Source organism: Bidens hawaiensis, unplaced genomic scaffold (assembly GCF_021521415.1).
Source record: "Bidens hawaiensis isolate Kalapana, Puna unplaced genomic scaffold, B.hawaiensis_p1.1 tig00001920_1, whole genome shotgun sequence".
In the NCBI taxonomy this organism is placed as follows: Eukaryota; Viridiplantae; Streptophyta; class Magnoliopsida; order Asterales; family Asteraceae; genus Bidens; species Bidens hawaiensis.
The window spans coordinates 691899-700316 of NW_027491107.1; positions in this window are offsets into that span (position 1 = coordinate 691899).

Sequence of the window (8418 nt, forward strand, 5' to 3'; positions counted from 1 at the left end):
GAACTCTTTGTAGTGCCTTTTTCAGTTCTTCAGAAAGACGATGTTTGTAGGAATTGAAATTACTTGAAGTTGGATCCATCTCTGATTCTCTGTTAAGCAATGAACACACAATTGTCAGTTAGATTTATAGGTAAGTGTAATTATGATAAATAAAGATTAAGGCATAAAGAATATTTCGATTCAAACCGTTGTCTTGAATGATATTGAAATCTGCACAAAATAGAAATGTGAGTTACTCTTGAAATATGAATTTTCAATTTTGAACAACATATGCAGGTCTCCTTTTAATGGGAGTTAAGACAAATGTAAAGTACATCTCTGCAACTTTTGGCATAAAAGCTGTAGATAAAGCTCTTTGGTAAAGTAAGAAACTTAAAAAGTGTTTTGTCTTTTAGCTCATAAATTCCTTATCTACTTAAGGAATGGTTGCTTTGGAATATATCCAGAAATGGTAAAGTATTTAAAGTAATTCTTGAAATAAATTTAAGTAAAATGAATGAAGTTAACCTGAAATACCTGATTTCTTGAGAAATTAATCACAATGCAAATAATCAAGTATATGACATCAAATAAACATCCTTGCTAGGAATCAATTAAGATCCCCATATACATTTTGTGAATTCAAATTAAATGACTTAATCTAGCATAAACCCTAATGAAATAAGAATCATAATCAAACAGTCATACTCAAAACATATACATTCAAGCATACTTGGAAATACAGTGTGCCCGAGCAACCTTTTGGATGTATAGTGTGCCCGAACAACCTTCTTATGCAAAGTATACCCTAATAACCTTCCTTGAATACAACGTGTGCTCGGAAGAGAACTTCTAGCAGACAGTGTACTCGGAAAGTCAAGTTTTGAAATTACCAAGTATATTGAGGGAACAAAAATGTACCCAGAATATAAAGTGTGCCCGGAAAACAAAGTTTACCCGAAAACACTTGTAATTTCAAAGAAATCATAAACAAATATTACAGAGCATGCTATATAAATGAGATTAAACACATAAAATAGCTTGCCCGAAACACCAAAGTTAGCAATAAGCTTACTAGGAAACACATATTCAATCATCAGGTATGCCCTTACCCAAGGGATTTCAACAGATCAAACAATACCCGAAAATGACAAACTTAAATAACAATATCTAAGCGTGCCCGGAAAGGTTAACAAATCTTTCCTAACAACATATTCACACAAATTACAAAGCTTACTCGGTGTACTAACTTAAGTTCACAATTTGCTTGGAATAACAATCAGTAAAAAAATGCAAAGCTTGCCCGGAATAAGAATTTCTTGTTAAAAGCTAGCTATATCACATAATCATCTCAAGACTTCAAGCTTGCTCGGGAAAATAGTACAACAGTGTACTCTACCCGGAAAGTGTAAAACACTTCAAAGCATGCCCGAAAATCATAGACTTAGTCAAAAATGACTAAGCTTGCCCGGAAAGGTCATAAATCATCAAACCTTACCCGAAATAACATATTCAAACATATTCAACTGTTTTGTGCCCGGAAAGGTTATAAAACATCAAACCTTACCCGAACTTACATATTCAGCCAATTAAAGGCAAAATGCAACACTTTTTGACTTAAACCACTTGTCAAATTTATATCTTTCATTAAAGATCATAGTTTAAGAGCAAATGGTGCATTTAGAGATCAAATTTCAGTTGTGTTTCTCTTCAAAACAGTTTCTTTCTTTAACTGGAAAGATCTCAAGAAAGGGATCATATTAACTAAGTAGCTTTCACAATACTTCACTCTCAGCATTATTATGACAACATAGATAGGTTAACAGCAGGTATAAACTTAACATGAATTTCATCTGTTTGGTGATATGATTATGGTTCAATTTAAGCATAATGCATTAATGGTCAACACTGTGCTATGATGCCTCATATCTCTTCTCAAAGCTTATTTGGCTTTCCCCAGATCACCCCAATTTGACTCCAACCTCCTGTATTTGGTGAAAAACTTGTTTTTGTATGACAGAACTTATTGGATCTTTTTGTATTTTTGATTTTCAAACATATATAGAGGTTGAACGTTGGACTTACTGTTAGTTAACAAGCCTTTCATTCAAGATGAGACAGATTATGTCAACATCTTTGTAGTTCTTAGTTGTAACCCTCTTGTTTGATAAAATATTTAAAACACTTGTCAACTTTTGGTTGATTTATTCATTCTTCCCCTTGTTTTTGATATTTTCTCAAATTTTCTAACACATGTTCCTTGTCATATTTAAAGATGTTTCATTTTTGGTTGACCAAATAACAACAGGCTTGTGTATGACTGGGTAATCACTTTTCTGCCTATCATTTGGAGAGATTTATACTGAGACATGCAAAGACAACTATGTATCTCCACATAAAGATAAGCATATTCATTATGTTTATATCACCTTAGATTTTACATCATCATGGGAAAGCAACCATACATGTTAATGACTATACTATGGTCCTTTTAGCCTATTAATTCCATATGATTGGCTAAGTAGTCAATGTACTATCATTTCCCAAATAAAAACAGTTTAATATTCAATCACCCCAATATCTCTTTATTGGAAGGTAAATGGCTATCCTGTTTGACCAGAAGTGGTCAGCAGGACCAAATATACATGTGAATATATGTCCTTTCAAAGTCAGAACTATTGACATAGTTTTAAGTGAAGGAATAAGAAACAAGTCATAATTGTCCCAAATGCATTCAGTTTTCAGGTCAATGGCTATCCTTTGAATATGTAGAGATTCTAGGACCAAACATACACAAGTGCATGTCCTTCCAACTGGGCAGATGACATAATTTTCAGCAAAAATAACTACTTGAGTCTTTTCTTAAAAAAATCCTTCCTTTTAAGCTTCTTAAAGCTTGAACTGAATATTCTTATCATATCTCTACACCATTAACAACTTGCTCATGTTTTGATCAAAATAAAGTATTTATGCAAAATTCATTAGAAAATTTCATTTTTTACCACTTAATTTTGACATAAAACATATTTTGACATAAAAAGTTGCAGCACATAATCAAATCTTAATCAAACACGATATCATCAAGACAAGTAGACAATACTAACAATCAAATTCTAACCTATCTTAATAACATCAGAAGATCAGATAAAGCACATATTCAAGCAAATAAGCAATGATGTCAGATAAGCTCACAAATGCACAACAACTGATAATCAAACAAGCATATCAATCAGATCAATCATGTCATAACTATGCAATCATTATCAGTTAAAGCACATATCAGTTTAAATATCCAGTAGCATAATCAATAACATACTCAAGCATATTCACATAACATTCAATTTGTGAAACCTCTAAATAAAATAATCAGTTAGCACATAGAGGTACACAACCAGGCACACGTCCTTAATCAGATTTCATCAGAGTTGATCATTCCCAGGGCTTTCAAAAGAAAGTTGAACCTGGTTCTATCAAGTGGTTTGGTGAATAGGTCAGCCAAATTGTCACTTGTATCAACTCTTTGCATTTCAATCAAACCTTTTTCACTACAATCCCTAATGAAGTGATGTCTGATTTCAATGTGCTTAGTTTTAGAATGTTGAACTGGATTCTTAACAGTAAAATATGCAGCAGTATTATCAATAAGAATAGGGGTGTTCAGAAAATTCAAACCATAGTCCAGCATCTGATTTTGAATCCATAGAACTTGTGCACAGCAGGCAGATGCAGCAACATATTCAGCTTCTGTAGTAGAGATTGAAACAGTAGTATGCTTCTTGTATTTCCATGACACTAGCCTTTCACCCAAAAATTGACATCCTCCTGAGGTTGACTTTCTACTCATGTTACATCCATCATAATCAATGTCTGTATATGCAATCAGATCAAAAGATTGGTTCTTTGGATACCAAATTCCTAAGTCTGGTCTTCCCATTAAATATCTGAATATTCTCTTAACAGCATTCATGTGGGATACTTTCGGACTTGATTGAAATCTTGCACACACACATACAGCAAACATGATATCTGGTCTTGTTGCAGTCAGATACATCAGAGATCCAATTTTGGCTCTATATTCATGTTCATCAACAGGCTCCCCCTTTTCATCTGCAATCATCTTTCTTTGGTGTCCATTGGAGTTGAAGCAGTCTTGTACTCATGACAGTTGAACTTGTTCAAGATGTCCTGCACATATTTTATTTGGTGAATGAAGATCCCTTCAGCCTTTTGTTGAACTTGCAATCCAAGAAAGAAGTTCATTTCTCCCAAAGAACTCATGTTGTATTTGGACTTCATTACCCCTTCAAACTCCATGCACATTTGTTCATTTGTAGATCCAAATATAATGTCATCCACATACAATTGTAACAGAAGTAAACCTGATCCCTTTCTTTTGTAGAAGAGTGTCTTGTCAATGGCTCCTCTTTTAAAGCCATTTTCAAGAAGATGGTTTAACAGATCATCATACCAAGCTCTAGGAGCTTGATGTAAACCATAAAGGGTTTGTTTAGTTTATACACCCTGTTTGGATACATTGGGTCCTCAAAACCTGGAGGTTGAGCTACATACACCTCTTCATCAATCTTTCCATTTAGAAATGCAGACTTAACATCAAGCTGGAACACTTTAATGTTCTTTGAGGCAGCATATGCAAGAAAAATCCTGATAGCTTGAAGTCTTGCAACAGGAGCAAAGACTTCCTCAAAGTCTATTCCTTCTTCTTGAAGACATCCCAGTGCTACAAGTCTAGCTTTGTTCTTAATCACCAAACCCCTTTCATCCCTTTTATTTCTAAAAACCCATTTGGTTCCTATTTCATATCTGTCTATTGGCCTATCAACAAGATCCCACACATGTAGGTCTCTGAACTGTGCAAGTTCCTCTTGCATTGCTTCTACCCAACTATTGTCTTTTAGTGCTTGAGCAATGTTCTTTGGCTCTATTTGGGATAGAAAGCAGGAGTACAGACAGATGTTTGCAATTTCAGAATAACTTCTTGTAATTCTTTCATGCAAATGATCTCCAATGATGTTTTCAGAAGGATGATTCTTTTCCACATAAGGAGTTTGTATAATCATATTTGTAGAAAAATTTGTGTCAAGATTTATTTCATTGAGTTCTGGTTCTTCAATGATCAAATCAGTTTCTGCATCATGAAATTCTGGTGCTTCATCATTATGTTGTCCTGAAGTAGATGCACCATTGTTTTCTAAGTTCAATCTTTGAAATAGATTTTGAAATCTTGTTGTAGATGCAGCTTCTTCTCCACTTGCTTGGTTGCTTGTGTCACCCTCATTCTGAACTTGATCATTCTGTACATCTTGATTGTCTTGATTGTTCTCAGTATGATCATGTTCAACATTGTGATTGTTTTCTTGATCAGGTTCACCAGTATCACATGAGGAATTCTTCACAAAAGTATACTCCTTTTCTTTTCTAGCAACATTTTTCCATAATTCTTCCAAGTCCAATGATTTCTTCTTTTTCTCTTCAATTTCACTGGTCTTGTAGAAAGATTCATCAAAGCCTTCAGGATAAATCTTGAAAGACCTTATTAACTTTTCATGATCAAACAGCCATGCTGCACCATCAACTGTATTGAATTAATTCTCACTAAAGATGATGTCAGATGATTCTATAACACTCAAATGGTCTTTCACATATACTCTGTAAGCTTTTGAGTGTGTAGAATATCCAACAAAGAAACAGTCTAGGGATTTTGTTTGAAACTTGTTCAAATAGTCCCTTGTGTTCAGAAGAAAACATTTGCATCCAAAGGGCTTGAAAAACTTAATGTAAGGCTTTCTGTTGTGAAATATTTCATATGGAGTTTTGTTATGCCTTTTGTTGACAAGTACCCTGTTCTGAACATAGCAAGCTGTATTTATGGCTTCAGCCCAAAAAGTGACAGGTAAATTTGCATAAGCTAACATGGTTCTTGCAGCTTCAATCAAGGTTCTATTTCTTCTTTCTGCAACACCATTTTGTTCAGGAGTTCTAGGAGCTGAGAATTGTTGTAGTATTCCTTTCTCTGCACAAAATTCTTGCATAACTCCATTCTTGAACTCAGTACCATTGTCACTTCTCATTATCTTAACTTTCTTATTCAACTTGTTCTCAATCATTGTTACACAACCTTTAATCAACTCTGCAATCTCATCCTTGGTACTTAAGAAATAAACCCAAGTGTATCTTGAATAGTCATCAATGATCACAAGACAATATCTTTTCTTCCCTATACTTGGTACACTCACAGGACCAAAGAGATCCATGTGAAGTAATTCAAGTGCTTGATCAATTGAGTTGATGAGTTTTGGCTTATGAGTAGATTTGTGTTTTTTTCCTTTTTGGCATGAACTACAATGATCTTCCAATTTGAACTCTCTTGTAGGTAAGCCTATGACATGCTCACCTTTAACAAGTCTATTCATGTTCTTCAAGTTCACATGACACAGTTTCCTATGCCACAATTTTGACTCATTTTCAGTGGCTTTGGAAACAAAACATGCACCTCCTCTTGAAATAGCTTCTTTCATATTAATTCATACAAGTTACCATTTCTTGGTGCCATCATCATAATCATTTCAGGTGGAATCACAAATTCAGGTTTTAGAATGAAACAGTGTGAATCATCAAAACTGACTTTGTATCCCTTATCACACATTTGTGATATACTCAGCAGATTGTACCGAAGACCTTCAACATGAAATACATTATCAAATGAGACTTTCCCATTTGTTAAGATTCATTTTCCAACAATCTTTCCACCATTCTCATCACTCCCAAAAGCTACTGGACCTTCATACTTTTCTTCATAATTGACAAGAGATCTCTTGTCACAAGTCATGTACCTAGAACATCCACTATCCATATACCATATGTCATTTAGAGGAGTTGACTGTTTCTGCACATACAAAGAAAATTTGATTAGTTGAGTGATGAAGTGCAAGCCTTATCAACTTGCAGCTCATCAGATTCAGTTTCAGACACAGCTTGGGAAGTGAGTGTTGTTGGTTCAGGATCTTCATGAGTGATTTCTAGATTATCTGAATTATCTGTTTCATAACCACACTCTCTTGGGGTTTTAACTAGTGAGGTTGAGTTCTGATGCTCAGTAGAGTCACTGTCACACTCCTTTATCACATAATCCTTCTTTTCACAGTAATCTCTCACATCAGGAACTTGTTCAACCTTTGTTTCTGTTTTAGGTTTCCAAAGAAAACCTTGTGGTTCAAATCCATGCTTTAACAGAAATTTCTCATCACCAGTGAGTTCTGTTGGTTTCTTTCTAGGATATGCATCTTTTCTTGTTTTCTCACTGCTTAATGATCCTTGAGAACTATCAGATTTGAGATTATCCCTTTTTGGGATTGTTCTCAAGGGTTGAGAGCCCTTCTTATCAGTTTTTACATGCTTCACTGTAGATTTACCCTTGTTAACAGGTTTGTTCACATGTTTCTTTGCTTTCAGTGAATGCCCTTGGCTCTTATTTTCTAGTACTTCCTCTTCACAAACCTTTCCCATACCCAAGTATTTTTCATACTTCATTTTGTAAGCCACAAAGTCTTGTCCATACTTTGTTTCATTTTGGACATGAAAAGGCTTGAATTTGAGTCTTTCATTACATGAGTCTGTATGATGCCCATACTCATCACACTTCTTGCACCAAACCTTTCCTTTGAATATTTCATGTTCTTTTGGTTTCTTGAACCTTTCACTTGGTCTTGGCTCATTGACTCCAATGGTCTTCTTAGATTTTAAACTATCAAAATCAATCGAGAAGGGAACAAATTCAGCTATCCTTATGTCATTTCTTTCCACTTTCCCTTTAACAAAAACAATTTCTCTTATACTCAAGGGTTCTCCCTCAATGTTTTCCCTTTGTCTTGATTTCCTCTTTTCATATTCTTCCATTGTTTCTACTTCTCCAATGTCAAAATCTTCAATGCTTGAGAAAATAGGGTAAACTGGAATAAAGTTTTCAACATTCACATCTTCTTTCACCCTTTTCTTGTTATTCTGCTTTATCCTTTCCAATACTTCTTGGCTTGGAGGCCTTACAGCATTGTAGTTTACTTTCTTCCTTTCACATATGTCGAAGGACACATGTTCTCTATTTTGTTTTGGTTCAACCTGTAGTCCCATATAAAAAAACGGATGGTATAATGACAGGTGGATATTTTGGAAGTTTATCAACTGATTCTGGTTTCTTATATTTTCTTCCTCTTTCAGCAGCTTTAAGTTCCTCTTCAGTAATTTGATTACTCAAATCACTCAAGTCATCTTGATTCAAGTCAATTGACTCAAGGTCATCTTCAGAGACTTGAACTCCAATTGACTTTTCTTCTTTCAGTTCTTTCTTCACAACAAACTCTCCTTCTTCACTCACCTCAACATTCTTGTACAAATCTACAAGTTCTTCTTTGTCTTGAAATACAT